Source organism: Toxorhynchites rutilus, chromosome 1 (genome assembly GCF_029784135.1).
Source record: "Toxorhynchites rutilus septentrionalis strain SRP chromosome 1, ASM2978413v1, whole genome shotgun sequence".
NCBI lineage: Eukaryota > Metazoa > Arthropoda > Insecta > Diptera > Culicidae > Toxorhynchites > Toxorhynchites rutilus.
Genome location: NC_073744.1, coordinates 62,057,313 through 62,074,843, shown reverse-complemented (window position 1 = coordinate 62,074,843; position 17,531 = coordinate 62,057,313). Strand labels below are relative to the sequence as shown.

At 37.0% G+C, this 17,531-nt stretch overlaps 1 protein-coding gene across 5 annotated transcripts in view; it reads left to right on the top strand.

Moving 5' to 3' along the window:
* Positions 1–17,531, top strand: part of LOC129763196 (band 4.1-like protein 4) — a 518,162-nt gene that overhangs the window by 202,452 nt on the left and 298,179 nt on the right. The gene's annotated exons all lie outside the window — the stretch shown is intronic.

The window sequence follows — 17,531 nt, the reverse complement described above, 5'->3', positions numbered from 1 at the left end:
CCTTTTTCCCAAAAATATTTTTTTTTCTTAAAAATAAAATCGTGGACCTATGATGAAACACCAAACTGTGGAGAATGGAAATCTGGCGTGCCCCACGATTTTATTTTAGTCTCATCATTGCCCTAGATTAATGAAGGAAGGGATGTAATAACTACTAACTGCTACTTGCCTAATTATTTTCTAGCGTTTAGTAGATTAGACCGTTTAACTTAAGAAGTTTTTTTTTCCTTTTTCTTATTTTCTAGTTTTTAGTACATTATCTGTATGATTAGTATACTTTTCTACAATAAAAACATTCAACCTTTTTTTATTTTTATTTCTTACCTAATTTTCTTCGGAATATTTTGATGATGTACTGCATTCTATAAGTCAAATCATTTCATTCGATACTGATATTGAGGGGATTACACGAAAATACGTACACCTTTTTTAACTTGTGTTGTTCATAATATAGTGTGTTTTCCAAGTCAAGCCATTCAGCCATTTTTTACTGGCGGCCAAATAGGATTTTTCAAAATAATGGAATACACAGTATTATAATGACAGCAGAGAAAAATATTTGTTCCAAATTTCAGATCGATAAATCGAAAGGAACGGGGTCAAATTTTGATTAATGTGGGACAACCCTACAAACATACAAACAGGTCAAGTTGAATGAAACCGTTTAAAAAAGTTATTGGTTATTTTGTTACAGCGGCCATCATGGATTTGAATTCTCCTAAATAGCTGTGATCTACTGGTCAAGCCCCTTCACTCGATACCCATTTGGATTGGGTTTTGGAAAAAATATATATCACCATTTTGTTGTGGCGGCCATTTTGGATTTGCATATTTTCATAAATAACTGTGTTCTACTAGTCAATCCCTTTCATTTGATACCTATATTGATTGGGTTTTGGAAAAAATATATATCTCTATTTTGTTGTGGCGGCCATTTTGGATTTGCATTCCTCATGTATAACTGTGTTCTACTAGTCAAGTCCTTTCATTTGATACCCATATTGATGGGGTTTGAAGAAAATATGTAATCCGCCTTTTTGTGGTGGCGGCCATTCTGGATTTGCATTCCTCATGTATAACTGTATTCTACTAGCCAAGCCTTTTCATTCGATACCCATATTGATTGGATTTTGGAAAAATAATATATGTCGCCATTTTATTGTGGCGGCCATTTTTGATTTGCATTCCTCATGTATATTTGTGTTCTACTAGTCAAGTCCTTTCATTTGATACCCATATTGATGGGGTTTGAAGAAAATATGTAATCCGCCTTTTTGTTTTGGCGGCCATTTTGGATTTGCATATTTTCATAAATAAATGTGTTCTACTAGTCAATCCCTTTCGTTTGATACCCATATTGATGGGGTTTTGTAAAAATATGTAATCCGCCATTTTGTAGTGGCCGCCGTCTTGGATTTTTAAAATCATGAAATACGCAGTACAGAGATAAAGGTGTGTTCCAAATTTAACAACAATCGGTCAACAGGAAGGGGTCAAAATTTCTATTAATGTCGTAAAGCGCTACAGACAAACATGTCACGAACACACAAATTACAGAGCAAGCTAAATAACACCGTTTAGAAATGGATTTTCCGAACCACCCTCAAATGTAAATGAGCACCTTTATAAAAAAAATAGAAAAACACGGGTTTAACTTTTTACGAGAAAGAACGGTTTGGCATGGAATGGCTGTATAGTTATACGATATGGGAGTGCGTTTTTCCCTTGAAAACCCATTTCTACTTTCGAACAAAGATCAATTTCGTTAGCGCAACGATTGTAGAACACATGGGTATTCAATTTTCCGATTTTTCCCATTTGTTTTCAGGGTTTTTCGAACATTTTTAATTGTCATGTTTGGTTGAAATAAGTGTAATATGTTTATGGAACCCCTTCCCCTTGCAGAGAAGGGAGGGTTGTCTAACCATCATAGAAACATTTTTCGTACCCAAAAACCCAAAAACCCCTAACATGCAGATTTTAATCGTCAAATTGTAAACCTTTTTTTACAATATTCACTGTTCATGTTTGAAGTAAAAACTTGGTGGATAAATTTCCTGTCTAATGGTATACAACATTGCATATATCGCAATATCGATTTTGCGTAATATGCATTTGAAATTTCTTAATGAATCGTTACATGCCTTATTTTCAATTTCGAAGAGTGACCCCCCTTATATAGGAATCAAAGACGTAGTCCTATGTCAAAACATTTTTTCTCGCTGCACTAGAAATATTGCTTTGATTTTTGTATAACCAAAGGCGCAATAAAGTGAATTTACAAGGCAGCGGCAATCCGTGTTTTTTTGGGGTTAACGGGCAGTGACAACTATATTGCCACTAATGTTTTCAGCTGTTTCAATAGTTAATTTTTTATCAACGGTAAACATGTGTTATTCCAAATACAAGGATTATGTTCTCTGAAGTTGGAGTCGATTCGTTGCCTAGATTCCATGGCAAAAAGGTTAAAAAGCGTAACATTTATTGAGGCGGTGTTGGAACATTATTTGACCTTTCACACATCACTCACCGCCTGTCAAGTTCTGGCCTGGTTCAACGTGCCCAAACTTTTTTTTAAGAAGGTCTGCCGAATTCCGGATATGCCTTGATAGAAAACAGAAGTCTCAACTAAAAAATAATACGAAAATTAAAAGGCCACAATCATAGCGAGAATGTTTGAAAACATCGGAAAGGTTCGTAAAGGAGTCGACAATTTCAGCGCCTATCTGCCTAGTCCCGGAAAACATTCGACTTGAAATTAATGAAGGATCGCCAAGAGACGGTTGAATTCCTAGTTGGTTGTGCGTTAGATTACAACTCTGCTACCTGTAACAGGATGATCAGCTATCATTCCAAATATGTGTAACTTAATTAAAAAGAATTCAAGTGACTTGAAAAGTGGGAGTGTGATTAATCAGTCCCTGGGAAGCCTTGCACTCGAATTTCCTCTATACAAACTTACGGGGTATGGTATCAACGGCCCCTCATCTCCCACTCATCATCATCAACCCTACAACATACTTCGCCAGCTCCGTAGGGATGAAATTCCCAAACCGAAAATTGATTCCAATCGGTGTCAACTGTTGGTTCGGGGGCAAAAACATCGGCCGAGATCTATATGCTAGGAGTGATTAGTGAAAAAAAAACTTCTATCGGCACTCCAAATGAAGTCCTGTTCGGAAAATTTGCGCCTTCCAAAGGGCCACTGCCCCAAGTGGACATTCCACCGAGAAAAAAGTTGTTACTGCCAAAAAATTCCACTCTCTACGATGGCTTAAAAGAAGAAACAGAGAGAATTTCGTTCGTTTTTCATAGCCGGATTCAGGATACAGGATACTCAGCAGAAATTAGGGCCATCCAGGGCTCCGATATTCGGCGCAAGGGTAGTCCAAAGTGGCAATTTGGAAGAAAATTTGTATCATCTTTTATGACTTTTCCTGGTGGTTTGAAGTGTTCTTTTTTTGTTTGAAGTGTATTTCTGCCGGGGAAGAATAAAAAGAGAATGGTTTTTCATTTAATATATTCCCCTCCGATGCGTCGTCAATGAACATAATGCAAGGGCAGTGGTTTTTGGGGGTGTTGGTAACGGAAAGAACTGCTAGTGGAGACCAAACCGATTCGTTAAAAGTTGAATCGTTCTCCAAAGTGTTCACACTTTTCTTGGGCAACTTTCGACGAGGGGTCGGAGTTGTTGGTTGGAAAAGTTGGAAAAGTTTCTCCTCCAAGAAGCCAAACTGCTACCGTCTGGTGCGTTGGAAAAGTGGAATGTCTTTCGAACCTGTTCGTTTCGTTCTTTGCAATGCAAGCAAAATAGGACAAGTGTAGGGGGGGAGGGAGGGGATTGGTGTCGGTTCGAATCATGCTTACATTGCTGACGCGTTATCCTTTGACATTTGCGTTCCGGTTGTTCTCACGTCGCTTTCAAGTTTGTCCCGTGTTTTCCCTCGATTTTTAAATCTGCTGCTGCAAGCAAATGTCAGCTCAAATGCTCCTTTCGTGCTCCTTTCGAAATGCCACGCATAAACGATGTAAGACGTACCAGCTTGTCACAGTGATAAAAGGAAGTTATTCCGTTGCTCTCTTCGCTAAGTACACTTGTATCTTGTAGTTTTGGTGACTTGACATACGAATTTCTTACTTCGGTGATCTTTTCGAGCGTGTGTGTGTGTGTGTGTGTGTGTGGGGTTTTATTAGTAAGATACTTTGCAAGGGGAGATGGAAAGTGGGGAATACTTGATGTCTGTCGCATCAAAGGCGGAAGTAAATAATAACTGATACTTCAAAGGAGTATCAGTTCATCAAAACCTTTCGTTAAGTTTTCGGAACATATTGGGGGAAAACAAGTCACAAGTCAAGCCGCCTATTAAAATATATTTCAGAACATTTTTCACTGACGAACAGTGAGAAATTACCTTACGGACCGGAATGGTGAATCTTTTAGGAGAAATTTCAACTGAAATCGACAAATGGCAAAACATGAGTATTTTTGATTCAAATGAAAGTTTGTATTCCGTTTTGGTTGGAGGAAATATGAGTTTTCCACAGCAATTGGGAATATTTTGATTCAAGTGTAACTTTTTAATTGAGCGTATTGATTTTAGCAGGACAAATCATTGATCATTTATGTATCAAAAACTATGAGTCGTACCGAAATAGTGTCTCGGAAAGAGTTATAGTGTATTGATGTTCAAACGTGAAACAAATGTACACAGGATGTTCAATAAATAAGGGGACTGTTTTATTTAAATCATGGAATACATAACGCCATCTGTAATACGTTGATAACATTCGAAAAGTAAAGGTCTCACCTTTCAAACGCAGTCAACTTTATGTAAATCGGTTGACAGGTTAAAAAGTTACGCGCTTTTTAATGACAGTATGTATGAAAAAGTATGCAGAAAAACAATGGAACAAAAAGTAAATATTAAATTTTATTTTAAGCCTGGAAAAACATTTAGTGATACGTACGAATTGATGCAAAAAGTGTATGGTGATGATTGTTTAGCTCGTTCAAAAGTTCATAAGTGGTTTAAACGATTCAAAAATGGTCGTGAAGATTTGACTGATGACCTGGTCGTCCAGAAGGAAATAATCGTGCTGAATTGGTGGGAAAAGTCCGAGAAATCATAGCTGTTGACGGAAGCTTCACTGTTAGAATGTTAGCTGAAGGACTAAATTCATCTACTGGTACTATTTGGACAATTTTCACTGACGATTTGGGTAGAGGAAAGGTCTGTGTACGCTTTGTTCCACATCAATAAAATGAAGACAAAAAAAATCGCTCGGGTAGAGCATTGTAAAGAAATCATTTAAACAGCTGAAAACTATCCAGATTTTCTTGATTCGATCATAACTGGTGATGGAACATTGTGCTTTGAATATGACCCTGAAACTTAGCGTCAATCTACAGAATGGAAGTCGAAAGGCGAGCCGAAACCAAAAAAATGCGTTTTCAGAAGTCCAGAATCAATGTTGATCACGATCTACGCTTCCAAGGGTATTGTACACAAGGAATTTGTTCCAGAAGGTCAAACTTATAATGGAGAATACTATTTACAAGTTTTACATCGTTTGTGGTCAAGAATTGTTCGTGTTAGATCTGAATATCCAGAGGCGAAACAGCTGTTTTTATTGCATGATAATTCACCTCCTCACAAAACAAAAAAAGTTCGCGAATTTTTGATGAAACAAAAAGATTTGTGTCATCGACCACCCTCCGTATTCTCCTGATCTATCATCATGCGACTATTTTGTGTTCCCTAAACTGAAAAGTGCCATGAAAGGAGCTTTTTACGATGATGTTCCAGCCATTTAAGCAGCCGTGATACAGGTGTTAAAGAACATTCCTTTAGATGACATGAAAAAGTCTATCCATAAATTGTTTGATCGCTCTAAACGTTGTATTGAGTTAAATGGAAACTATTTCGGATAAAAAACAACTTTCAAACATATTACGATACGTGTTTTATTCTATATTTTAAAAGACCCCTCATTTATCGAACATACTGTGTACACTGGGAAAAAATCACTACTCTTTTTTATTCACGTAGTAAAAACCTTGATTTCAAATATCTATATGTATTTTTTTTTATTTTTTTTTTTATTTTCATATAAAAAGAAAGTCATACAGAACATTCGAAAAATTTAAAAAATTCTATTATAGTACAATTATTTTTGAAACATTTTATGAAATTTGAATGACATTTAATGAATTTATTGTGGAAATTATATATTATAAATAAATTATAGATATTTAAATATCTTGAGAACGGCTGCATTTAGGAGGAGATTGATAATGACCTTTTTTTTAAATCACATCAGGATTCATAATTTGTGGCTAAAATTGATTAGTTACATACCAAAATTCTATGTTTCGAAAATTCATAAATAATCGATTTTCCACAAAGTTCGTCAAAAATAGGCCGTTTTAATATGTTTGTCGTGTTATTCCGCCATGTCCACGAAATTTCATGAATTTGCTTACAATTTCCAACGACTTATCCAAATATATTATTGAGCTTGAGCTTGAGCTTGGGTAGACTGTACAATTCATAGTTGCTCTTCGTGAATGACCTGAACCAACCAAATTGCACAAAGAACACACAGAATGACGCTTGGGACTAGCGAATCATTCTCGTTGTGTAATTTTCGGTGATTCGAGCTTTAAATGGTCAATAACGACGCCGGCCACGTCCTTACAGTCACCAGGGGAAGGGAAGGAATGTTAGTATGATAATCGCCGCCGGTAGGCCAGAAGCCTCTATAGCGTGGAAAAAGTAAACCCAAAATGGCCGCCACCACAAGATAGCGCGATACATATTTTTTTCACAACCCTATCAATATGGGTATTAAATGAAAGGGCTCGTCTGGTAAAACACAGTACAGCGCGGACTCAATTATATACAGTCTCCGATTTATTCTCACTGTATATAATAAAATCCTGCATATAATCGAGTAAAAAAAAATATTTTTTTTCTTCGTTTTTTATGCATATATTTTTCATTTATTGAAAATAAAAGAAGAATTTAATTTTTGATTCATCTCCTCAAAGTCAGGAAATACCTTTCTCACATGAAAAAATATATATATATATATATAAATGATCATATTTTAGAAAAAAATCCTTCTACGCATTTCAACAATGACAGAGTTATAGAACGTTCACTACGTAAGCCAATTCTGTTGCTTTCATTTGAAAGATGACACAATTTAGTATAGGATATAGTAGTGGAACACCTAAATAAGTGGATTTGAATACTTTTTTGGAAGTGAAAATTTTGGAAGTTAGTCATTTGTAATGTGTAATCATTAATTTTATCCCAAAAATTCATATTAAACTTAATTATTTTTATCAATCAAATTACAGCTCTGAAACCACTCTACAATTTGTTCTCTGACACCCAACTTCTATCTTTCTTAACTTCGCTGCAATATCAATATAAACAATTTCTAGTGAAAATTCAAGCAAAATCTTCAAAAATCACCATTTTCACTCACTGTACATATAATAGCCACTTAAACGTTCAAAGCTTACATTTTTTCTTGCAACAAGTCATTTTTAAAATGTAAAAAAAAAGTTTTTTTTCCGAACTGTATATAATCGAGTCCAAAATTGTATACAATCGAATCACATATAATCGAGTCCGCCCTATAGATCATGAAAAATACAAATCCAAGATGACCGCAGTTCCCAAATAAACAATTCCTTTTTAATGGTTCCATTCAGCTTGACCTGTTTGTATGTGTGTTTGAGTGTCCTGAAGGGTTGTCCCACATTAATAGAAATTCGACCCCGTTCCTGTGGAGTGATTGATCTAAAATTTGGAACATACTTTTAACTCTACTGTCATTACAAAACTGCGTATTCCATGATCTTGAATATTCCGAAAAATTTCCGAAAATCAAAAATAAAATAAACCGGATAATCGAATCCCGGATAATCGAGTCTCCGGAGAATCGAGTCCGACCTGTATTTAGGAGTTACAATAAAAATCAATTCAAGAAAACTAATAAACGATATTAAAAATATATCTAATATACGACATTTTAACATGTTAGCTACATGATAGCTAGGTTTTTTTGCAGTGGTATTTATCTAAGTCATACGGGGTCAATCAGATATTTTTTCCAAATTAATTTGCTTGAAAAAAAATTCTGGTCACTTTTCTCCCTCCTCTGTCTGTCAACTTTTTCCCGATCAAAAGAACAAACGTTTTCGTAACTTGAGCTATGGTTATTTTCGTTTAATTTCGTACCAGAAATGTACCAAAGAAAGTCAGTGCGGTTGAAATTAATGTCTATCGGCGTACATAACTCGGATTTCATTCGATTATGAAATTTGCCGCTATTAATAAGTACGTTTGACATAGGACTGTGATTGAACAGTTGTTTTTTATGTAATTCTTTTCATTGTTCAGAAATCTTTTTTTAGCTCTTTTGAAACACCAAATGGTGGCCTTGAAAAGGGCCCTTTGTTATTTGTACTCATAACCGAAAAACGGGTTGTAACAATCACAAAACAATGTCAGCTTTCCTGCCAGAAGCTCAACTGTTCAACTGTCTAACTGAAAATTTATAACGAATATCAGTGTGAAGCATAATAGAGTGGAATGGCGGCCGAAGTTTACTGGATCGGTAAACAAAAAGAAATATATATCGTCATTGATTACATTGAATAAGAAGAAGAAACAAGAAATGTTTAAAATACTTACGATTTCTTGATACGCAAAATACACATGAAATCATAAAGCTGCTATGGTATTGTAAGCCATCGGGAGTACTAATTTTTTCGGTGAAATAATGTTCGTTTGCAGACTTCATCATGTGGGCCGTGACAATACCACCTAGGTATCGCTGAAATAATGATTTTCTGGAATAATGAATTTCTATGGAATTGCAGCCACCTAACCCTCTTCATCATCTACATCAGCTTTATCAGCGCATCAGCGCATTGAATGGATCTCCAGATAGAATACATCGCACATGATTTGCCTTTGCATTCACTCTTTCTTCCTTTCTTTCTTTGTTTTTAAGAGGCTTTAAACTTTGCAGTTCATTCGCCTCTAGCATTCACTCGCAGAACATACCTCTTTTATTCGTTTAACTGCTCGCTTATTTTACTATGTCCACTGTTGATGTCTCAGGCGAAAGAAATGCTGGATAAATTTGCCGTCTAATGGTATATATTATAACATATATTATAATAACGGTAATATGCATTTGGAATCTCTTAATTTTTCGTTACATTTTTCGTAGAATGACCCCCCCTATATAGAAAGCAAAGAGGTAGTCCTACGTCAGAACAAAACACGACAGTCAAAGTATGCTCATTTAAGAATTATGAATTTATTCTAATTATTTGTTATTTGAATGAATTCGAATGAAATAAATGTTGTAGTTTGCGTAATTCGTACTTTTAAATTGTTTTAATGAAAGAAACTAAGTTTAAATAATAATTTTCTAGCGCTGAGAGTAATAAAAATCTAGGTCATGTGGAGTAAAACAAATTAATTTTTCAAGTGCATTCTGAAATATTTTGACGTAGGACTACGTCTTTCATTTCTATACCGGGGTGTAAAATCAAAGTTTCGAAAACGAAAGCGTTACGCCGGAGACCGAGATTTTGAGCGTTAATAGCTCCTAAACAACTGAACGAAATGGTATGATAAACACTTCATTCGAAAGATAAAATGTCTACGCGTTCTATACTTGTTACTTTCTGATCCAAAAACTTGTTTCAATAGTCTTAAAATTGCTTTCAAAACAGGCTATTGAAACCACCAATCGGTATATAAGCGAGCGCCGCTCGGAAATCCACTCAGTTCAAATTGAACAGCGATTGGAGCATGTTGTCGCTGTTGTGGTGAAGCTCTTCGTTTATCATGAAAGCGCGGATGAACGGTGTCACCAAGAGCCTGTTTGTGCACCTTAGGCCAGAAGGGAATCCATCAGGAGGAGAGTGATGCCACAAACGGTTCCCCGGGAAGATCTCGAAGCAGCCGCTTCACACACACACACACACACATACACGCGCGGAATTCTTTCCGTTTGGATGCCATTCAGCATCGAGAAAGATCCGGAAAATAATCTGCCAGTTCCTCTGGGAAATTAAAATTACATTCATGTGATTTGGTTTATTTGAATGTTTTCTATCCATGTAACACTGTGACCAAATACATTTGGTTTTGTGATTTTTCAATCAATCGCAATTAACAGGATAGCTTCTGAAGATTATTCTTCCCCATCAGTAGGATATTTCCGTATCCAATATTGTATGCGCCCGCAATCGATTATTGCTCATTGGCCGAAAGTTCCGAGCTCAGAGAGTTCATTCCCCTCTAGTTTGCCTTCCAAATTGCCATCGTAAACCACGCCTTCTCTCGATTCAATCACGCACAAAAAGCATATTTAAGCGATATTCTGGTGGTGAGACGCATTCATTTTTCGTGAGGACATCGACAAGACAACATCGTTGCTGAGGGTGCTGGTCGACGAAGGATCGAGATCTGTCCTGAAACGCAAGCAGTTTGTTTGAAACTGTGAGGGAGCTCAGAGAAGCCTATCCTTCAGGAGAAGAGAAGGTGACCATCGAAGCAGCCGCTACACACACAGATACACGCACGGAATTCTTTCCGTTTGGATGCCATTCAGCATCGAGAAAGATCCGGAAAATAATCTGCCAGTTCCTCTGGGAATTTAAAAATACATTCATGTGAAAGAGTTTATTTGAATGTTTTCTATCCATGTAACACTGTGACCAAATATTTTTCAATCAAGTGCTATTAACAGATGGTTATCGAGTTAGCATTAACCACTGGTGGGCTTCCAGTATCGAGGAAAATGTGGAAATATCTAATCGTTACTGAAAATAATCTGCCAGTTCCTCTGGGAATTTAAAATTACATTCATGTGAAAGAGTTTATTTTAATGTTTTCTATCCATGTAACACTGTGACCAAATACATTTGGTTTTGTGATTTTTCAATCAACCGCAATTAACAGGATAGCTTCTGAAGATTATTCTTCCCCATCAGTAGGATATTTCCGTATCCAATATTGGATGCATAAAACCTTGTGCCTCCAAGGTAACGCTCTCGTTTTCGAAGTCCCCCAAATATTCATTCATTCAGAAGGAATTCAGATTCAACTTCAAACAAATGATCTCTAAATCAACGATAGTCCTACGTCACCCTTGCGGTTATACCATAGATATAACCCACTTCCTGTTTTTTTCAAATTTTTTCCCATGCAGTATTTGTGAAATGTTTCTCCCATCAAATGAACTAACGTTTTCGTGATTCGGGCTTTGTTTAAAGGGTGTGTCACATTAAATTGCATCACGGAAAAAAACGCTGTAGAAATTCGCCCAGTAGACCGATCCTTTTGAAAATATTAGACAGTAAAATAAAAACTATTAAACAACTTTTGGCATTTTCTTTTTATTCATACTTCGAGCCCAAGCCCGTATGCTCGCACCTTCCTCTTTACCCCGTCCATAAGGTTCTGTACAACGTCAGGTTGTAGTTTTTTTGAACAGAAATCCATTTTCTCTTGAAGTCCGCCTTCGATTTGACAACTTTTGGGTTCTTCCGGAGGGCCTGCTTCATAATCGCCCAATATTTCTCTATTGGGCGAAGCTCCGGCGCGTTGGGCGGGTTCATTTCCTTTGGCACGAAGGTGACCCCGTTGGCTTCGTACCACTCCAACACGTCCTTTGAATAGTGCACGAAGCGAGATCCGGCCAGAAGATGGTCGGGCCCTCGTGCTGCTTCAACAGTGGTAGTAAGCTCTTCTGTAGGCACTCCTTTAGGTAAACCTGCCCGTTTACCGTGCCGGTCATCACGAAGGGGGCGCTCCGCTTTCCGCAAGAGCAGATCGCTTGCCACACCATGTACTTTTTGGCAAACTTGGATAGTTTCTGCTTGCGAATCTCCTCCGGAACACTGAATTTGTCCTCTGCGGAGAAGAACAACAGGCCCGGCTGCTGACGAAAGTCCGCTTTGACGTAGGTTTCGTCGTCCATTACCAGGCAATGCGGCTTCGTCAGCATTTCGGTGTACAGCTTCCGGGCTCGCGTCTTCCCCATCATGTTTTGCCTTTCGTCGCGGTTAGGAGCCTTCTGAACCTTGTATGTACGCAGGCCCTCCCGCTGCTTGGTCCGCTGGACGAATGAACTTGAAAAAATTCAGCTTATTGGCGCGTCCCGGACCGAACTTCTCGGATCACGTCTAAACTGCTTAACTACGCGTTTGTGATCTTTTTCACTGACGGAGCATCCATTTTTGCCGTTCTTCACCTTCCGGTCGATGGTTAGGTTCTCGAAGTATCGTTTTAGTACTCTGCTGACCGTGGATTGGACGATTCCCAGCATCTTACCGATGTCCCGATGTGACAACTCCGGATTCTCGAAATGAGTGCACAGGATTAATTCACGACGCTCTTTTTCGTTCGACGACATTTTTCCAAATTTACGAAAAATTGACAGTGAAGCATGGCCAACGTGATCTATACACTCTTATCTGATTATAAGCGAAAGCTGAAGATATAACTCCTAAAAATTTAATTTCTACAGCGTTTTTTCCGTGATGCAATTTGATGTGACACACCCTTTATTTACGTTTTTTGCCCGAACCAGAAATTCAATCTAGAAAGATGATCCTTCTGCAGAGATCTTTTAATTACTTTGCGACGTTAGATTCCGATGTATAATTCGATAATTATATTATCGGTGACGATAATACAATTCCAGCGTTCAGAATCATGAAAACGTAATAAATTTAGAACATCGTAATAACACTGCAAAAATGTATTCTGTAATATTTTCATCATTTCGACACAAGAAATTTAAAAAAAAAACCCTAAATTTCACACAATACCAATAGACCAATAGAATTATTCATATTAAAAATCACCAAGCAACAAGATGTTCTTAATGACGCGGTAAACCAACTAAATGACAAATCGTGCTCAAATTGTCGTTAATACCACTGACAGTAGTACCAACTAAAAAAAATTAGTTATTAGGGGCACGGACGTAAGTTTGACGTAGGACAGTGATTGTTCGGAACAATAATTTATTTATGTCATTTTTTCATTGATTATAAATCTGTTTTCTGAAATCTTTCGAAACATTAAAGGGTGACCCAGAAAAAGGCTGTTTGTAATATGTACTGATATCCCTCAAACGGGTTGTAGCAATTGAAGGGGTAAGATGTTAGTATTCTGACAGGAAGTTTAACTGACTAACTGAAAATGATCAATGAATATCAGTGTATCACATAACAGGGTGGAATCGATCGATATACAAAAAAAAATGTCGCCATTGATTGCATTGAATATGAAGTTAATGGGGAAGAAACAAAGAAGTGTTGAAAATACTTATGATTCCGTGATATTTTGAGGCAAAATACTCATGAAATCATAAAGCTGCTTGATTTTCAATGGATAGCTATGATATTGTGATTTCTTTCCATTGTTTTATTCTTATTATAAGACTTATTATAAATCATCGGGAGTAAGTAGCTATTATAATATTCGTTTGGAGACTTTATTTCACGTCACACACACTGACACTGTGAGTCACTTCACCTTGGTATCGCTGAAACAATGAATTACCACCACTTCACTAACTCACTCCACCATCTACATTACCCTTATTCCTACACATTGACTAGATGTCTAAGTTATTTGATAGAATGAATTATGGCACATAATTTGTGTTGCATACAACATTTACTGGAACAAAGCTGAAAGAAAAAATGATTCGCATCCGCTCTTAGAACATACCTCTTTTATTCGTTCAATTGTTCACTTGTTTTATAATTTCCACTGTTGATGTCTCAGGCAAAAAAAAATTACTGGATAAATTTGCCGTCTAATGGCATACATTTTAACATAAATCGTAAGAACGGTTCTACATAAAGGGTGTGTCACATCAAATTGCATCACGGAAAAAACGCTGTAGAAATTTAATTTTTAGGAATTATATCTTCAGCTTTCGCTTATAATCAGATAAGAGTGTATAGATCACGTTGGCCATGCTTCACTGTCAATTTTTCGTAAATTTGGAAAAATGTCGTCGAACGAAAAAGAGCGTCGTGAATTAATCCTGTGCACTCATTTCGAGAATCCGGAGTTGTCACATCGGGACATCGGTAAGATGCTGGGAATCGTCCAATCCACGGTCAGCAGAGTACTAAAACGATACTTCGAGAACCTAACCATCGACCGGAAGGTGAAGAACGGCTAAAATGGATGCTCCGTCAGTGAAAAAGATCACAAGCGCGTAGTTAAGCAGTTTAGACGTGATCCGAGAAGTTCGGTCCGGGATGTCGCCAATAAGCTGAATTTGTCAAGTTCATTCGTCCAGCGGACCAAGCAGCGGGAGGGCCTGCGTACATACAAGGTTCAGAAGGCTCCTAACCGCGACGAAAGGCAAAACATGGTGGGGAAGACGCGAGCCCGAAAGCTGTACCTGTAGTTTACCTTAAGGAGTGCCTACAGAAGCGCTTACTATCACTATTGAAGCAGCACGAGGGCCCGACCATCTTCTGGCTGGATCTCGCTTCGTGCCACTATTCAAAGGACGTGTTGGAGTGGTACGAAGCCAACGGGGTCACCTTCGTGCCAAAGGAAATGAACCCGCCCAACGCGCCGGGGCTTCGCCCAATAGAGAAATATTGGGCGATTATGAAGCAGGCCCTCCGGAAGAACCCAAAAGTTGTCAAATCGGAGGCGAACTTCAAGAGAAAATGGATTTCTGTTAAAAAAAACTACAACCTGACGTTGTACAGAACCTTATGGACGGGGTAAAGAGGAAGGTGCGAGCATACGGGTTAGGGCTCGAAGTATGAATAAAAAGAAAATGCCAAAAGTTGTTTAATAGTTTTTATTTTACTGTCTAAAATTTTCATAAGGATCGGTCTACTGGGCGAATTTCTACAGCGTTTTTTCCGTGATGCAATTTGATGTGACACACCCTTTAGTATGCATTTTTTTTTATAAATCGTTTATTTTTACAGGCTCAGTTACATTAGTTTAAAGGAGCCGAATTCTTAAATATATTTTTTAAAACTATACATATACAATTTTCCTAACACTATGGTTAGTAAGGTGGAAAACCGATCACTCGCGGTTTACTCGAGCTTAGAAGGGTGACATATTCTTTCAGGAAAGGGATGGGATATAATGGAATTGTTACAATGTTGATGATCACACTCAATTCTTAAATCTATTCGTATATCTATTGTATATTTACATTTCAACTTATTTTACTGTTTATACCAAGGGGGGCAATCGCTCGCAATGGATGAAAAGGAGGGTATAAAGACATAGGGACAATCACACACGAAGATCGATAGCTTTAAGGAAAACATATATTCGGGTCATGTAATCAAGGTCTAACCGAGCCAACACAACTCTCACCGGCACATTGGGCTGTCTTCCTCGGGCCCGAAGGGAGTTTTCTAAATTCGATCTGGCGACAAGATACACCTTGCACGACCAAACAACATGCTCGGTGTTGTGATAACCTTGACCACAGACGCAGAGATTGTTGCTGGCAAGATTGAAACGAAAGAGTAGTGCATCTAACGAACAGTGATTGGACATGAGTCGGGAGAAGGTGCGAATAAAGTCCCGACTCAAGTCCAGACTTTTGAACCACGGATTGAGGCTAACCTTAGGGATAATCGAATGAAACCATCGGCCCAATTCATCTTCATTCCACTTGCATTGCCAGTTAGCGATGGTATTTTTTTGTTTGTAACCTCGTAACGTGTTTGTCTGTAGCGCTGACCCACATTAATAGAAATATGACCCCCTTTCTGTTGACCGATTGATCTGAAATTTGGAACACACCTTTATCTCTGTAGTCATTATAAAACTGCGTATTTTATGTTCTTGAAAATTCAAGATGGCGGCCGCTACAAAATGGCGGATCACATATTTTCTCAAAACCTCATCGATATGGGTTTTCCAAAACTCCATATTTATCAAATGAAAGTGCTTGACTAGTAGAACACAGTTATTTATGGAAAATGCAAATCCAAGATGGCTGTTATTTATAAAAACTACAAATCCAAGATGGCTGCCACTACAAAATGGCGTACTATATATTTTCTCAAAACCTCATTAATATGGGTATCAAATGAAAGGGCTTGACTAGTAGAATACGGTTATTTATGAAAAATGCAAATCCAAGATGGCTGCCACTACAAAATGGCGGACTACATATTATGTCAAAATCCCGTTAATATGCGTATCAAATGAAAGGGCTTGACTAGTAGAACACAGTTATTCATGAAAAACGTAAATCCTAGATGGCTGCCACTACAAAACATATTTTCTCAAAACGTTTTATTTTATTATTATTTATTATTATGAAATTATTATGGGTATCAAATGAGAGGGCTTGACTAGTAGAACACAGTAATTTACGAAAAATACAAATCCAAGATGGCTTCAACTACAAAATGGCGAACTGCATATTTTCTCAAAACCCTATTATTATGGGCATCAAATGAAAGGGCCTGACTAGTATAATACGGTTATTTATGAAAAACCCCATTAATATGGGTATCAAATGAAAGGGCTTGAATAGTAGAACACAGTTATTTATGAAAATGCAAATCCAAGATGGCTGCCACTACCAAATGGCGGGCTACAAATTTTCTCAAATCCCAATTAATATGGGTATCTAATGAAAGGGCTTGAATAGTAGATCATAGCAGATATGAAAAATCAAAATCCAAGATGGCCGCTATCACAAAATAGCAAATTATTTTATTAAACAGTTTTATTTAGCTTGAACTGTTTGTATGTCTGTAGGGTTGTCCCAAATTAATAGTAATTTGACCAATAGGAACTGACAGAATTTATAAAACACCTTTATCTATGTTGTCATTTTAAAACTGCTTATCTTGAAAAATCCAATTTGGCCGCCGCTACAAAATAGCTGATTCCATATCATCTCAAAAAAAAAAAAAGGATGATTGAGATAGGTGTATCAAACGAACGAATTTGACGTGGAGAACACACTATGTATTTTCTGCAATCCACTCAACATCGGTATCAAATGAAATTATTTGACTGATGGAATACAGTACAATGATTTTATTGTAGAGAAATATTCTAATGAAACAGATAATGTTCTAATAACTAGAAAATAAAATAAGTAAAAAAACTTTTTAAGTTAAACGGTTTAATTGTGATTAAACATAATAATGTACTAAAACGCTAGAAAATAATTAAGCAAGTAGCAGTTAGCAGTTATCACACCTCTCCTTCATTAGTCTAGGAGATTGATAAGACTAAAATAAAAGCGTGGGGAACGTTGGATTTCCATTATCCAAAATTAGCGACTTCATCATATGTTCCACGATTTTATTTTAGTCTTATCAATGCCCTAGACAAATAAAGGAGAGGTGTGATAACTGCTACTTGCCTAACTATTTTCTAGCTTTTAGTACATTATTATGTTTAATCACAATTAAACCGTTTAACCTAAAAAGTTTTTTTAACTTATTTTATTGA